Here is a 16,493-nt window from a genome sequence, read left to right on the forward strand (position 1 = left end):
GTCTGAAAATCCTCAAAACATAATTTCTAACTAATAGTTATACTAATTGGCATTATAATCATTCTTTTTTGCTTTTTCTCTGATTATAAGTATCTTCTGACTCCTAAGTCAATCAAATGAGTTCTCTACATATGAGGAAGTTCAAAGGGGAAAATAGGATGAGTAGGGTAAGAAGACATTCACACATAGAATTAGTGGAAGACTTACCAGTAACAAAACTAGTGAAATTAGAGCTAATTAATTAGCAGTCAGGAAAATTTCATCATGTGTTGTCATTAATTGGTCAACTAGGGTAATTAGGCTTACAAACAATAGAAAACAAAGAGTGGAAAATCTATTGTTTCTGCCAGCTTCTCCTGCTTGTTATCAGCACAATTTTCTCCTAGTTTATGAAACAATAGCAGTTTGATATTAGGATTTAAATGCCATCAATATAAGATATGGAGATATGTGAAGCCTACTACACTTTCTTCGTAAACTAGTACTATAGCATCATAAATGATGCTACAGTAGAATGATTCAGTTGAAAGATAAAATTCATGCAGAGTACACTATTTGTTTAAACTTCAAAAAAATCAAAAAGGATTGCTATATCTTGGCACACTCTTCTTTGTAGAATGTTAGAGCCAGCCTTTTTTTGATTAAGAGCTACTGTTCTGTAGAGAACACTTTTTTCTTATTCATAATCATCAGGCAAATCAAGGATCTGACTTCCTTAGAATAAGTGTTTTTTTTCCTCACTTCTTAACAAAGAACAGAACAGCTGATAAGAAAACTAAAATACCTCTTTTTTATTGATGTATAGATGATATATGATATTATATTAGTTTCAGGTGTACAACATAGTGAGTCAATATTTTTATAGATTATACTACATTTAATTATTATAAAATGATGGCTATATTTCCCTGTGCTGAACAATAAAATCCCTCTTTTATTAAAAAAATAGCAAATGATGGAATGTTAGAAAATTAATTTATTTCCCATGAATAATGATCAATAACTATGGGACACTGGCCCATGTAAGTTAAGAAGCTTCTTTTTCCATGTGATTCTGAATACAAAATATATCCATATTCCGGAATCGTTTTCAAAGTGAATTTTTTTTGGTACCTTAATAATCATAATGGGTAGTAAGATCAATTTGTTTTAACACTTATGTAGATAAGTGTTAAATATAAAATGATAAAACGTAGGGTCTTTTCACTTTTTAATTTTAAATCTGTATATGAGACAGAGAAAACTAACTGCTCTCTATCACACTGTAGTTTTTGCTCAACTCCTACGACCAAAATTCTTGAAAGAGAGAATTACCTGTTTGTGTACTTTCAGAACAAACCCCTTGCATACCAGGGCCATAAAAAAATCAATAGCCTTGAGAGACCTTTCAAGGAAATCATTGTTATTGATTCATCCCTCAAATAGGACCCAATTTAGCAACAAAATGATGCTGAAGTTTATCGTTTTTTCTCAGTGAATTAAGAACTCTGGAAGATTTAAACGTCTTTTCCTAGATGACAGAGGTGGCTTCTATACACATACACGATGGACACATACACACAAATAACATCCTGATATCCATTTTACATCTGTAATTCCACTCAGAATTCTCCCTGCCATTAACCGACTCAAATGCCACATTATTCAACTCCTTTCCCTTGCTGGTTGGATTGGGTTCAGGAAACAGGGAGCAATTTTAATGTCCTCTTTAGTAAACCTACACCCTAGTTATGAACTAAGAAGAAATAGTTTTGGTTTCTATTTTCTGATATCTTGAGCCTTTCATATGATTGCATCTCTCCAACTATGTAGCTTGCAGAATTAGTATTATGACTAGAGATGCAGAAAAGTTTTGATGCCTAAAAATGTCTTCTCATCTACTAACTGATGGTTGGCACTCAACTCTCATCCCTTTATCTGGGAATCTCATCCCTTTAGCTTAAATCTTTTTTTCCCATTAAAATTCAAATACTGGTTGTGCTTTAAGATCGTAGTCTTTTTTACCTCAGCCTGAATGATCCAACAGCAAGTTTTGATGATGTGCAAGAGGGAAGAGAACTTGAGGGCATAAGTGTTCTGCAGAGGGTATTAGGGAATAGAGAAGACAGAGCAATAAATAGACTCACAGGGGAAACTCAGAAAGTGGAGCTTGATGAAACAAGCAAACACCATGGTTTTGCTAAGGTCTATTCTAATTAGTTGTTATTCGTGTGTAAAAATTTTCCTAAAAAGCATAACCTATGAGTGATTTGTGCCCCTGCATATTACGGATGTATAATATAATTCAAACAGTGCAAGGAACACACAGATTACCACATGGCCTCAGCCATGCTCCATTTTGTAGTCTGCCCACTTTGAGCATCAGAAAATGGATTGTAGAAATCTGGTTCATCTTATTTTAAACTTCTCATTCCCCAAATTTGAAATAGTATTTATTTTAAAACTAGGCTCTTTATAAAGATCGCAAAAACACTATAAAGTATTCATTGAAAAGAACATAACATTTACTACTGTAGTACATTATGTACAATTTATTGACTATTTCTACTGAATATACATTTATGTATTACATAATCTAACATTTATATTAAGTATAACTATAATATGATTCTTGTGTCAACCTTGACAAAGCTGGTGAAATCCTTTGCTACAAAAATATGTCTCTGCCTTATATTTTTGTTTCAGTGTTAGTTTCCACATTTGCCAGCAAGATACTTTTCATCCTCCTAAACTAATAGGCCACTTAGTTGAATACTGGATAAAATACAACTTGCAGAGAATTCTCCATTTCTGTTTATAATTTTAAAAATTTCAACTAAAAGTGCAAAGCTTTTATCAATTTCTGTAGCTTGCTCTCTTCCTAAACCTACTTGCTTCTTCCATCAATATTTAAGTTTCTGGTTTTAAATAACTGTGACTCTCCTTTAATGTGTTCTCTGTTAAAGGCTTTCTCTCCCTGTAGAATTGTTAGTAGGAGAAGTGGTATTTTTGTGGGAAGAAAACTGCATCTTCTCTACTACTCAGCTGTCAGGACTATAGAGCTACATCCTCAGTTGTATAATCAAGAACCTGGCCTGGCATCAACTAGTGGGATTAAAAACCACTTTTTCAATTCCTTGCAATTAAAATATTTACATCAACTTCTCCTTGTTTTGACAATAGCATATAGAACCCAGTGTGGGTGTGGCTCATGATTCTGCTTCTCTGACTCACGATCTTAGATTTCTTGCTTCCAACTTCCTAATGAATGTGCCCTTTAGCAATTGCTGGGGGCCAGGTTTGTTTACTGCTACTCCTTTCCAACAGTTCAATGCCACGAGGCATCTCTTGAATGTATTTCTTTGCTACAAAGTATTTCTCTCCCCTGCCCTCACCCCACTCTCAGGTTCTGTTGCTTATTTAAGATTTGCATCTGTAAAGAGTCCTTTCGGTTTGTTTCCTTGGTGGACTGGCTGTCTTCCAAGATTTTGTTGTTAATCTTGTCTGACATTTTAAAGATGACCTTTTGGTGTTGTTATAAAACTTCTCAAGAAAAGGAAAACAGAAGTGCTCATCTAACCCTCTTCTAAAGACTGCAAATAAGCCAGTTGTTTTAAAACATTATGGCTGGTGATATAAATGGCTGCAGCATATTATATCTACACCTGCATGTTTTTAACTTCCAGAAACTAAAAATCAGCTCTGCAACATGCAATCAGCCGTGAAGAAAGAAAGAAACAAACAAAAACCCAGCATTGAAAATTTTCTGCCTGATATGTGAATGTATTGGCGAACAAGCCTGCTACTTCTAGTATTTACATAAAGACAGTAGTCAAATAACCAATGCACTAAAACAAACAATTCTTCTGTGAGAAAAAAGAATGATGCTACTTAGAGTTGATGGACATGAACTTTAGGAATTTTAGAGCTGAAACTAATCTTGGAGGCCTCCTTTTATAGATGAGGAATATGAGGTCTATGGTGGTTAAGTGAATTGTCCAAGCCAGAGATGGGACTAGGGTCAAAGTTGAGGTCTTCTGCCAGGATGTTGAGCTTACTCTTTGAACTTGCTGGGTGTTTACATATTGCATCAACAGAGCCCATATGTACTGGATTTTCTTCCATTTACTAATAGAAGCAAGTTAGTGCCTTTACAGGTATTGTAGTATAAAATCAGCCCATTCAGTCAAACTAGTCAAAAATTAGTCAATCTAGGAGTCCCAAAGAGACAATGCTTTGCAGTCTTTTTCTTTTCTTTTCTACTGGAAATGGGAATTAGATAGATAATGCATGTTTGTGTGTATGTATGTATACATATATATATATATATATATATATATATATATATATATATATATATATATATATATACTTATATCTTGTTCAAATTTAAAAGAATACAATTTTTTATAGTCTAATGTATGACATAAAAATAGAACATCATTAATCAAATACATTTGCAGTACTTATTTTTATAAGTAACTTCCTTTCTTTATATATCTATACAGTTTTAAAGATAATGGGACGACACAGAAATATTATTCATTTTCAAGCTAACACTGATAAATAATGTTTTGTAAGTGCCCTAAATTATGTAAAGACTAAAAGTTCCATTGTTCTATCTATTCTATGGAAAGTGGTTGATGTTTAGCTATGAAATAATGTATCAATCTCAGGAAACAATTCTTAGGTTAAAAAACTCATTTTCCCCGTGATGTCTTTTCACAAAGATTTAATTCAAAGAATTTGCCTTTGTAAGATCTCCATCACTTTTCACCATTGTTCCCATGCATGTTCCTGTTAAGAGTGCCTGATTCTGTTGCTAAGCAACCTTGCAGTCTTGTTGGGTCATGATGATGAACTAATGATTATTTAAAATGTGTCTGTTTGGATAGGGTCTTTTAAAGAATATCGTGATACTTTTGTGTAAGAGGCTGGGTAAGAGGGTTCTTCATTTCAACTTACAGTTCTACAGGAATATAAGTGATAGAATGATGTTTTCCAGAAGAGTTGGAAGAATGCCAAGAGTACACTAAAAAGCACTAGGTCTTACTTCCTCCCGGTATGCTTTTTTTCTAGAAAAGGGTAAAAGTCAGATGACAAGTCAAGAAATTTACCAAAGGATTTCAAAGAAATATGAGGAACATCAATATTCCTTTTATTGACTAGATTAAATTATTATGTTTTTCCTTATCATCCCAAATTCTTAAGAAAAATTGTCAAGCCATATTATGTTGAAAAATAAGTCCCATGTAAGCGAAACATGGGTATTTGAATTTTATCAGGCTTCCAGATAAAACTAAATTGTTGATTAAATCCTCTCCATCCTGCTTGCTCTTGTCCCAGACATCCCTCTCCAGGAATATCCTCCTTTAAATAGCTTATTTAACCATATGGGGCTGATGCCAGTAGCCTTAATATTTTCTGTACGGTATACTGGGATATATAAGAGGACTACCATCATATCTCTAGCATGTAGTGAGAGTTAGTAAATAGCATTCCCAGTGTGTATCTGGAAAAACAAAAAGGTTGTTCCTTTAAACAATCTTTTTTGGTGATAAAGCAAAGAATCAAAGGTATTTCATTACTAAAGAATCAGAGGATGTCTTAACTCTAAGAGAAGAGCACTTCTAATGTCATCTCAATATCCATCCAATCCAGAAGCAGAGCTGATGGTGCTACCAAGAGACAGAGTCTCCTTGTGGTGACACCACCTTCAAAAGTTTTGGGAGGTACCCCCAAACATCACCAGTTTTCTTTACAACCTTGCTTGTCTCTAGTATTTAAAGATACATCTGATACTTATTGATTCTATTTATATTTTGAGGGTGATCCCTTCTTAGGGATATCATCTCATATGCAAAGTTAAAAGTATTGATCATTTTTCTCTCCTAAACTTAAACTATTATAATTTATGTTTAAGGCAGCCAAATTTAATAGCTTTATGACTTGGGGCCATAAAGGTGAGTGTTTAAATATTGGTTCACTGTTCTGTAGGTGGTATATGGCCACTCCAGGTATCAGTTTTCTTACTTATAAAATAGGGTTTGCAGTGCTTTCTTCACAGATAAAGGATTAATATTGATATGCTAACATAGTGTCTACCATATAGTGTACATTAAATGTGAGTCCTCTTTCCTATCTCCACTGGGTGTGGCCAACTTCTAGTTTTCTAGGATTTACTAGAAAATTTCATACCTTCTAGGAATATATGGCTTCTGATCATATTCCCTTACCATCTTCATTTTACTAAACTAAAGGCTCTTAATTTTTTTGTAATTCCCACATTCTTATTTCCTATCTCAGCTACTTGTCTGTTAATTTTTTAGAATTCAGTTTATTTTAGCAGGCATTAATTGAGGTAAGGGGAATTACAGTAGGTCCTGTGGTTACAAATGTAAACAGGATCCCTGTTCTCAGGTACCTTACAGTCTAGTGTCAAGAGTAGTAAACAGACAAAAAATTGCAATTTGACCTGATAAATTCTGTGATATTGGTAAGCCTGTGACAACACAAGTGAATTATCTAAATCAGATTAGGGAGGATGGGAGGAGCTTGCCATACTTGTAGGCTTTTCTCTAGAGTTGGCAAACATCTGTACCTGTGTTCAAGGTTTAGATTGACCAAGACAGCCCTCACATTCCTTTCAACTTACTAAAACTTTAGACAGGTTTCTTCCTGACTTATAGGCCCTTGACCTCCCCTTATTTAGAACATTTACTCTAAAAAACATGCAAATTCTTTTTTCACCCCTTTGACACGTAAATCTTCTTCTAGTAATCTTGCCAGATTTACAACCCAGGAATGTCTTTCTCAAGGACATGGGAGCCATTTTTCAAAATGTAATCATCAAGAAAGATAGCACCACATTCTCTGTGGGAGGGCAAGAGTCTAACTTCAATAAGTGCTGATTAGCAAACACAGATGGCCTAATCACATTAACCAGTCTCCTCCTAATGTCCTCCAGTACCAGTCCACTAGCTCACTCCAGAATTGATAAACTGTCCCACCTTTTGTTTCAGCAGAGTTTAGTCTAATCTCTCTCTCCAATTGCAAGTTTTCAATAAACTTTCCCTTGCCTGTTTAAGTCTGTCCTTAGACAGGATGCATCCAGGTTTTGTACAAGGGGAAAAAACGGATTTTTGCCCAATAATCTACTCACTGATGCCTGGCACTTGGTCAACTTTTGTAATTGCTGATTAAAATAAGTCCATCATGTCAATGTCTAGGGGGAAATGTTTTCAATGGCTCTAAACACTTTGAGCAGTGATAAATGAAATCTCTGAGTTCACCATCTTCTAAGTGGAACTAGAATTATTTTTCCAAAAATATATTTCTTTACACTTATGCACAAAATGAGCCTCTGCCTCAAAGAGACTCTGAGTAGGCTCAAGTATCCACTCGTCCTAATAGCTTTATACTCATTCTTTTGGTATTTCAATTATCTCAAGTGTTCAGAATCATGAATAAAGTTGGGAGCAATTCATGATGATGTTAATCAACTATAAGTTACTCAACAAGGGCTCCCCTTATTATACTCTCCATGAAGCTCTCTAGAGGATCAGCTCAGGCACTGGCCTCATGCACAGTCTAGATTGAGAGAGGATTTCAAATAATTGATGGTTTTAGCCAAAATTTTGAATTCTAAAAATGGATGGAAATTTGGAAATTCTAAATCAATCATAGAAAATTACAAATTGTCATCAAGAAAGACTGCATAATAAAAATTTCTAAAGGTTACTGTAGAAATTAAGCTTAAATTCAAATTTAATTCTAAGGTAAATAAAAATATGTATTCCATTTTCTTTTTTTTTTCATTATAAAATTTATAAAACCAGAATTTTCCTTCTAATGTGCGCATTTGGTGTACTTGCTTTTTATTTCCAAAAAACGTTTCACTAACTTAAGGACATATGCAACATATGGCACCTTAGAATTAAGGAAATATGGGAGAATGATTTTGATTACCTCCTCATGCTACATGAAAATTCATTACTTCAAACTTTCTTGAACAGTTTTTTAAACGATGCCAGTTATCTAACTCATACAAACACCCATATACATATGTACATCTTTCTTGTTGGGGAACAGACTAATATTAGTGTAAATAAGTGGTCATTAAAGTTAATGTGTTCATTTTATATAGTCATAATTTAAGATATAGTAGAAATTGGTTTGAACATGATATATACCTTTTTAAAATATATTAGAGACTTACAGAACCACCTCACAGTGACTATATTTGTCCATTATGAGGTTTAGAATATACTTTACTACTTAAATGAGTTGAGTATGATATTTTATCATTATACCTTTGTTTTTATCATATATTGTGGATGTAGAGTCTTTGGTCAGAAACATACCCTCTATATTATAAAAACATCATTATTGAAAAATGCAGTATTCTTTTAATATATAATTTAACATGAAACTAGGACAGATTTTCAGCAAAAGAAGGGAGCTGCATATATTTGGCTTTTACTGGCAGGCCTGTTTCTGCCCAGTAATTACCCAGTCTTTACATACATGTTACAGTTCAGTGCTTTTAAGGAAATCCAGCTTTCTTTGCTCTCTGATCTTTTCTTCTCACAAAATAGTTAGCAAACACATAGCTATTAGCTCCATAGGAAGTGGTTGTATACATCAGGTATTTTTCACAAGCCCACTTAACCAAGGTACCAAGTAATCTGACTAGAATCCAAACCAAATCAGTTGAAGAGCTAAGTGTGCAAAAAATCCTGTAACACACTAGATTCCAATGAGCCACAGTTTTATTAACACTGCATCACTTAGCAAACTCAGATGGGGTCTTTGGGTCTTTATGTTGAGTTTCTTTAATTGGCAAATGCTTAAGAGCCCACTTTATTTATTGATTGATTGATTTATTAAAGAATCATCTTTTTTTAAATTTATTTATTTTTGGCTGTGTTGGGTTTTCGTTGCTGCACGCGGACTTCCTCTAGTTGCAGGGAGTGGGGGCTACTCTTTGTTGCGGTGTGCGGGCTTCTCACTGCGATGCCTTCTCTTGTTGCGGAGCACGGGCTCTAGGCACGTGGGCTTCAGTAGTTGTGGCACACGGGCTCAGTAGTTGTGGTGCATGGGCTTAGTTGCTCCGTGGCATGTGGGATCCTCCCGGACCAGGGCTTGAACCTGTGTCCCCCGCATTGGCAGGCGGATTCTTAACCACTGCGCCACCAGGGAAGTCCCTAAGAGCCCACTTTAAATGCAGTTACACAGTGACATCATGATAAGAAATGCTATAGGGGGGCCTCCCTGGTGGCGCAGTGGTTGAGAGTCCGCCTGCCGATGCAGGGGATACGGGTTTGTGCCCCGGTCCGGGAGGATCCCATATGCCACGGAGCGGCTGGGTCCGTGAGCCATGGCCGATTAGCCTGTGTATCCGGAGCCTGTGCTCTGCAACGGGAGAGGCCACAACAGTGAGAGGCCCGTGTACCACAAAAAAAAAAAAAAAAAAAAAGAAAGAAAGAAATGTTATAGGAATATAGGCATAGAAAAAAAAAATTATCATCACTCACATATGCCCTGAGCATTTTCTGCTGGAGAATCTGAACTCCATAATGAGGGTACTAATATATTACATGCTTCTGATAGTAAGTTCTTATCACTTGAGAAATATCATTAAACGTTATATCTCTGCAGCTTAATCCTTCTTAACCTGAAATATACCTTTAGAAATAATATTTTAACAGTTTGAGGAAATTCAGCTATTACATAGCTATTTTCCTAAATATTTACGTGAGATAATTATGAAAGCATTCTATTAATAATTTTTTGAAGACATTGTAATAACAATTTAGTCTTAGAATTTTAGAAAAAAAAATAAACCAATAAAGGTACTTCTTCTGGTTCAAACTGTACAAATGAAAATTCTGAAGCTAAGTAAATTGGGCAAAGTATGTTGCTGTTTCATAAGTTAATGAAAGTAAATTTATTTATTAAATTTTTATTTATTTATATTTTCATGGGTTTATAACACATAAGGTTCATGTGTATATTTTGACATTTATATAAACTACAGTGTGCTCACCACCAAAAGGTTAGTTGTCAACTGTCATCATATTGTTGACCCCCTTTACCCATCTTGCCCTCCCTCCACCCCCTTCTCCTCTGCTAACCACTACTCTGTTCTCTGTATCTATTTGTTTCAGTTTGGTTTCTTCATTCATTTTTTGCTTGTCTTTATATGCCACATATGAGTTAAATCATATGGTATTGGTCTTTCTCCATCTGGTTTATTTCACTTAACATAATACCCACAAGGTCCATCCATGTTGTCCCAAATGCCAAGATTTCATCTTTTTATGGCTATTATTCCACTGTAAGTGTGTGTGTATCTTCTTTATCCATTCATCCATCAGTGGACACTTAGGTTGTCTCCACATCTTGTCTATTCTAAATAATGCTGTGATGAACACAGGGGTGCATATATCTTTTCAGATTAGTCTTTTTGTATTCCTTGGATAAACACCCACAAGCGGAATAGCTACATCACATGATAGTTCTATTCTTAATTTTTTGAGGAATCTCCATGTGATTTACCATAGTGGCTGCACTAATTTACATTCCCACCAAAAGTGCACAAGGGTTCCCTTTTCTTCACTTCCTCTCCAGCACTTATTTCTTGTCTTTTTGATAATAGCCATTCTAATGGGTGTGAAGTGATATCTCCCTGTGGTTTTGATTTACATTTCCCTGATAATTAGTGATGTTGAACATTTTTCACATGCTTGTTGGCCATCTATATACCTTCTTTGGAAAAATATCTATTCAGTTTCTCTGCTCATTTTTTTGTTTGTTTGTTTGTTTTTTTTGCGGTACGTGGGCCTCTCACTGTTGTGGCCTCTCGGGCTGCGGAGCACAGGCTCCAGACGCGCAGGCCCAGTGGCCATGGCTCACGGGACCAGCCGCTCCGCGGCATGTGGGATCTTCCCGGACCAGGGCACGAACCCATGTCCCCTGCATCGGCAGGTGGACTCTCAACCACTGCGCCACCAGGGAAGCCCCTCTGCTCATTTTTTAATTGGATTGTTAGCTTTTTTGTTGTTGAGTTGCATGAATTCTTTATCTATTTTGGATATTAGATACATGATTTGCAAATATCTTCTCCCATTTGGTAGGTTTTCATTTTGTTGATGTTTTCTTTGTTGTACAGAAGCTTTTTAGTTTGATAATAGTCCCATTTGTTTAGTTACGCTTTTGTCTCCTTGCCTGAGGAGGCATATGCAGAAAGATATTGCTAAAACCAAAGTCAAAGTGAATACTGCCTATGTTTTCTTCTAGGAGTTTTATTGTTTCAGATCTTACATTGGAGTCTCTAATCCATTTTGAGTTGATATCTATGTATGGTATAAGATAGTGGTCTAGTCTCATTCTTTTGCATGTGGCTATCCAGAAAAACTAAATTTAGTTGCTCTCCATCCTTTCATCAAATTTTAAACCCATTCAGATTAATCTGCAAAACTTCATCAAGAGGTTTGAAGGTAGAGAACTTTTTACTGTCTAGCTGATTTTTAAGAGTGATTAGGGCAGAGTTATATATCAAATTACTGCAAAAAACGTTCTGGCTAGTTCATGTCAGTCACTTTCCTAAATTTCAAGGTTATTGATTGCTCAACTTATATTATGACTTTAAATTTGAAAGCCTCAAATTAGCAACAAGTTTTCATAGGATTCAAAGCAGTAGGGGTTTTACAGAATGATTCTGTTAATCTTTTCCTCATTTGAAACATAGATGATTAAGATACATATTAATTTATTCAGAAAAGTCATACATTTTTTCAATGGAAAAAGTCTTCCCTTCTGTGCTCCCTAGGGCTATTTGTGTGCAAAATTTAACAAATATTGGTTCAACTCTTTTTTTTTTTTTTTCTGATTCAAAACTTCAGCATGAGTGATGATTAGTTGGATGGCTAACGAGACAGTAATCTCCTCAAACATCTTTTAACCCACTTGTACATTCTACACGAAGCAGCAGCTCAGTAAATGTTGAATGAGCGAGTGGACAGATCCCACTTACCCAGAAGACTGAATTCTTCTTTAAGAATCTGAGGTTTAATTTTGTGGTCAAATGTTTAGAAATGGAAATAGAACTCAAAGTTCCACTTGACTTATAACGTGACTTCTGTCCTCAGCAGATGGTTAAAAAGGTTAGTTCTACCAGTGGCTTCAGAAAACATACAAAAGGTGTTAGCAGAAACATGATATTTACGGTATATATTTGATTGTTTCAAGAACTGAGTGAACAGGTATTTCTTGTAAGGGCAATCAGGTGCCAGTTTCAATGATCAGGCCTGAACTGCAGGGGTTTCACACTCAGCCCTGCTACTTGTTAATTCTGGCTTCACTCATTATGCTTCCTGATGCTGCCACACAGCTCCTTATTTTGAGGTAATAGGTGATTTGACTATAGCTTTTTTGTTTGTTTGTTTTTCTAACGTTACACAGAAAGCTAGAGTCAAAAATTTGTGTGTAGTTTGAGAATGATACTTTGGATATATTGCTATTTATGATAAGCCCAGACTTACATGTTTACCTCGAACTGGAAAAAAATTGCTAACTAGAATTTCCCCCATAAAAGTAATTACTGACAATGTCTTCCTCCTTAACCACATGGACCTATATCAAGGCTGCTTATCTGTGCAAGATACCAAAGTTGTTACCACAGGACTATGCTATCAGAAGCAGATTTTCTGCCAGTGGGCTGGGCTAGCTTTTGCAAACTACAGGAAACCTGGGTCCATAAAATAACCTAAGGGACACTCCTGATCTAAACTCAAACAGAATGGGGTTAATACATAAATCCTTGCAGGAAGTTTGGACACTGAAATGATCTGTCACTGCGAATGGCGATTCAGCTTAACAAATGAGGCAATGAGACTGATGGAATACGCCCTTTCCAAGGAAGAAGTTAACAACGATTTCCGTTGATACTATCAGTATTTCCACAGTCCTGTTTCCAGGAGGTTATATATAGTATCACAGAAGAACCCTGAGAACAGATAATCAAGCCTTTATAAAGAATCAGAGAAATATATGAAATGTCTCTTAACAAGGAGAATTGAAGTTTACTTATAATAACCATTATTATCATTATAGAATTATTATATTGATCTTAATATTTTATTATTAAATAATTATTATCTGCAGGGAAGGCAGATTGGCATCACATAAGTGTTACATCACTGAAAACTAATCAATACACACACACAAAAATGTGCTAAGGCTACACTAGGGAGTCTCACTTCTGATCTCAAGGTTATGCCAGTTTATCCCAATTTCTCAACAAAACTCTTTATCAAACTTATTGTATCTTATCCCTCACTATAGCGGAACTGTTTCAAAAGGGATCTTGTTAGTCATTTTCCTTAAAAAAAAAAAAAGAGAAATCCAAGTCATGCCTTTTCTATGAAATCTTTGGAGGTTGCTATGACAATGTTATTTGTAGCTCAGCCCACAATTCATATTCTTCAGCTTTTACCCAAAGTAACCTGGTTCTGCTTGCTAGGTATCATCTTCTAAGACTCCAAGACATATTGCCAAAGTTTTCTCCAGAGACTGGGATTGGAAAAATGACGGCATTATTAAATGCTGAACTTTACAAAAATCATTTCTATTTTGAGCACCCTAACATAGTTATCTTCATTTTGCATAATCCTTTTTTTTAAAAACAAAGATGTACATTTTTACATGGTTGCAATTACAGCAAACACAGGGTTTTGTGTTATTCCTTCACTATTTCCAATAACGAAAGCATTTTTCATATATTACATTTGGGAGATTATTTTAATGTTAAAGAATACATGATATTTAATGGATACAATCTATTTAATTTAATCAGATTCCTATTACTAGCTATTTGTCTTCATTTTTTCCTTATTACAGATAGATTCACAAATAACATTATTATGAATATTTTTTTCCTCTACAGAATTGTTTCTTTGAATGAGACAGCGGTTATGGTTTGGCTGGCTTGTATCGACAGTATTTATAAAAGTGTAAATCTGAATGTGTTTAGGTGAGGCAAGTACAGTAACCTGTATTCCCATTGCCTTCCCCCAGGCCAACACTGCACATTTAGATTACTTCCTTGACCCTGAAAGCATTTGAATTTTTGACTCCTGGATTACTGGGTCAAAGGCGTATCTTTATGACTTTCAATAACAATGATCATTTAACTCTTCTAAACCAGTTATACATGTATTTCAATGTCACCAACTTTCATTTATTTGAGTACTTTCCAAACGTTAGGTGCTGTATAGGCATTGGGGACACAATAAGCAGGTAAGACAATGAACAGGGAGTTACAATGCAGTGTGAATTAATAGAACTTAGAATCAGGTATTAAGGGAACCCATAAGAGGGGCAGAAACAAGTCTTCTCCAAATCGGGTCATTACATGGGGAAGTGGTGGCAAGTAGAAGAACGGAGGAAGGAGAGAACTCCAGGCAAAGAGAGCACCACATGCAATGGCCTGGAAAACAAAAGCAAGCATATTTTAAGTATTATGAGAATGGAGAGGGCGAGGTTAGTGTTGAAAGACATGAATATATATGAAAAGGCATATATATATATGACTTTATAATGTAGTCATCATCATTTAATAATTTTTTGTCAAATTTATTAACTATATAAGCATGTTATACATGTAAAGTAGATTTAATAAGCATCGCATCTAAGAAAATCCAATTCCTGACATAACCAGCAGAATCATAAGTGACACAGAGATTAGAAAACTCCCCAGCACTTGAGAGAAGAGAGGTTTGTGCAGTTTGATGGCAGCACAGGCCCATGTGTAGAAGGGGAGGTGATGGAGCAGCAGGGATAGGTTAGAACAGTTGGAGTGCCTGGAGGGCCAGGCCAAGGAGTTCACTTTGTATTAACTCAATGGTCAATGAAATTACGTAGCAATTTTAGAGGAAACAAAATTATAATTAAAACTGTAGAGGAAACACTAATTCCTTTCACTAAAGCAAATTCAGAGCATCCTGGTGTCAGCACTGGAAAACAATCTCCAGGTAATTGAAGCAGGAAAACCACATCCATTTAGGGGTTCTCTCATTTTCATTATGACTGCTACCACCATAGCAGCCTTTAGACTTCCATTCTAACACTTTTGTCCAGGTATGGAGCAATCAAAAACATCTTGCTTTGTTTCACTTTAGTACAAATGATATAGAAAAGACATCAAAAGAATTTATTAAGTGATAAGAGAGAATAACTGGGAAACAGAGTGTGTATGAAATATATAAACAGTCTAGTTTACAAAGAACTACTTTATTCTTTATAGAACATTGTTAGCCCATAGTCCATGTTACTCTACATTGGACACAAAGTATCTGTTAACCCTATGAAATAATATGTAAGACATTATGTGCATTTATATAGTCTTTGTATAAAGGATGTGATGGAAGAGGACCTCTACCAATAGATAGAAAAGAAATTCTTGCAATTGTCTGTTATGCAAGCCAAAAGCGGATGGGGTAATTTGCCAGAAATAATACTATAAGGGATATAAGTAATTTGGTCCAAGTACACCACTCTCTGGGTTGCATTATTCAAGAGTAAATTTTAGAATGACTGGAAGCAGAGGTCTTACCCAGTGTTCGAGACATATGAGGTCTCTGAGAATTTCTCTGAAATCACACTGAACATCTTGTGTACATGTATGTGTGTGTGTATATCTCCTGGGAAGTCTTTAAAAGGCTCATAAGCTCTTTTATGGCACTTCATTTCACTTCTGTGCTGGGCCTCCCCATTTATGAAAGCAGAAGTTTCAGCCTCTGAGACTTTGGGCACAAGTCAGCAGGTGGTGACAGCTTTCTCTTCCAACACTGCATCTTTTAAGCATTCTTAAGAAAGCAAGCAGCCATCAGTTATGAGCATCATTCAGGTGACGTTCTGTATGTATGAACTGCATTTGAGATTAAAAGGCGGGGAAGAGATGGGAAGTGAGTAGACATGAGACTATTATAGGGCTCAGGAGAAAAGTGGCAGAATCTAATTACGATGGGATGAGTGGGAATATAGAAATGAGGATGGGCAGAGGATGCACATCTTGGTATTTGGTATATACCACAGGGTTTTTTTCACCAAGTTGTCATTCTGTGTTTGGAAAACAAAATTGGGGGAAAAATGAAATCAAAGAGTAAGTCAGTGCTTGGCATATAATAGGAATGTAATAAATTTTGGAAAGACTCACACTACCATGGTGAAACTTTTAGTATTAAACATGTATTTAGTATTAAACATATATTCATTTGTAGAACAGACAGTAGTTGGACTTTTATATTACTAATGCTTACAATACTTCAACTTCTGGTCATCTTATACAAGTTCATTAGACCACTGATCGTTGTTGCAATAGAGTTCTGAAAGTTTAATTTTGACATGTGAATGAGAAATGAGGTCATGGCATAGATGAAGACAGGCAATGAAACTATAAAATTGGTAAGCTTAGTCTATGAGAACCTATATGAGCAAAGAATCTGAAAAAG

Source organism: Mesoplodon mirus (assembly GCF_964341445.2).
Source record: "Mesoplodon mirus genome assembly, contig: HAP1_SCAFFOLD_2177, whole genome shotgun sequence".
In the NCBI taxonomy this organism is placed as follows: Eukaryota; Metazoa; Chordata; class Mammalia; order Artiodactyla; family Ziphiidae; genus Mesoplodon; species Mesoplodon mirus.